The sequence below is a fragment of the Hyalella azteca genome, unplaced genomic scaffold (genome assembly GCF_000764305.2).
Source record: "Hyalella azteca isolate HAZT.00-mixed unplaced genomic scaffold, Hazt_2.0.2 contig8426, whole genome shotgun sequence".
In the NCBI taxonomy this organism is placed as follows: domain Eukaryota; kingdom Metazoa; phylum Arthropoda; class Malacostraca; order Amphipoda; family Hyalellidae; genus Hyalella; species Hyalella azteca.
This window is the reverse complement of record NW_025938520.1, coordinates 25,651-26,804: the sequence shown is the minus strand read 5'-3', so window position 1 is coordinate 26,804 and position 1,154 is coordinate 25,651. Positions and strand designations below refer to the sequence as shown.

Below are 1,154 nucleotides of genomic sequence, written 5' to 3'. Positions count from 1 at the left end.
AATTTCGCTTTAGATAACTTTGTAATCTAAAGCGAATGAGAGACATTGTTGGGAGATGTGTGTATTATAAAGGAAAAAAGTGTAAAATGAATGAAGAAAAAGTAGAAGGGGGGTGAGGTGATAAATAACTGGATAAGGTAATAAATTAATAATAAACATAATCGCAACAGATAATCATATATCAATCTGCAATCCTTTGCCAGTTAAAAATATCATCTTACATCGATATCGAATAAACTATGGCCAGTAATTGAATATATGACATGTCCAGCTCAGATGATAGAGATCCATTATGAAATATATAATATGGTGATAAATAAAATTTGTTTTAGTGATTCTAAATGCATATGCGAATATCAAGTATTTTAATTTCACATTTGTTGCTTTATTTGGCACAAAATTTTGAAATGTCGTAAACAATGTTTTAAACGTCTTTTAGGGAAACAGCTGGGCAGTAGGATTAAAAAGATTCCTAACATCGTATCAGAATGGAAAGGCAAAAAAATTAATTTCCGAAATCAGTAGTTCGAATAATTATTCAGAGTTGCTTACACTGAATATTTTGGTTGATTTTATCTTAATGAAAGGGTTGTTTGTTAATTTTACTAGAAACGGAATTACTTAAGTGGTAATAATTAAGGAATCATTATCGGCTTTTCTTAGTTTGGTTGGAATAGTAGCACTTGATGTGTGTGAAGTCAATAAACGAGTGGTAAATAAAGGAATGCTAGAAGTAGGTAAGATATTGCAAGTTGTTTTCGAGTTATATTTCTGTTTAATATATTTCTTTAGACGGTTCAGTTTGTTTAGATAATATTCGCCTATTATTATAGCTTCAGATGAAAAACAGTACGACTGTCAGTGTCAGACTTCAATCGTATTTTTTACATGACAAATTAATGGTTGTAGACTAGTAGTAGCCTAGTTGTCAGTTGTGATTGTTGTGAAGAAACAAGTTATGGAAGTTGATACTAAATTATCATTTATAATTTTACAGCTGTTCTAGTGCTACAATATTTCAGTTCAAATGATTTTGCTATTCTGAAGATGGAAGCTGAAAACAAGTTATAAAACTTGGGCATAGTGGCAAAGCAGAGAGTTTTTTAGACTCTTCCTCAAGTTCATTTTTGAGTCCTATAAGTAGACCAGTAAAG

The 1,154-nt window shown here is 30.6% G+C and overlaps 1 protein-coding gene across 2 annotated transcripts in view; it reads left to right on the top strand.

Annotated features, from left to right (window-relative positions):
- The first annotated feature begins 543 nt into the window (after nucleotides 1-543).
- Nucleotides 544-1,154, top strand: part of LOC108674096 (BTB/POZ domain-containing protein 7) — a 12,327-nt gene continuing 11,716 nt past the window's right edge. Inside the window, exon 1 of one of the 2 annotated variants that reach the window (XM_047881635.1) lies at nucleotides 544-733. The gene's annotated coding sequence lies outside the window, so the exon portion shown is untranslated. Of the gene's footprint in view, nucleotides 738-1,154 lie in introns of both variants that reach the window. The other variant, XM_018162000.2, reaches the window with a different exon arrangement.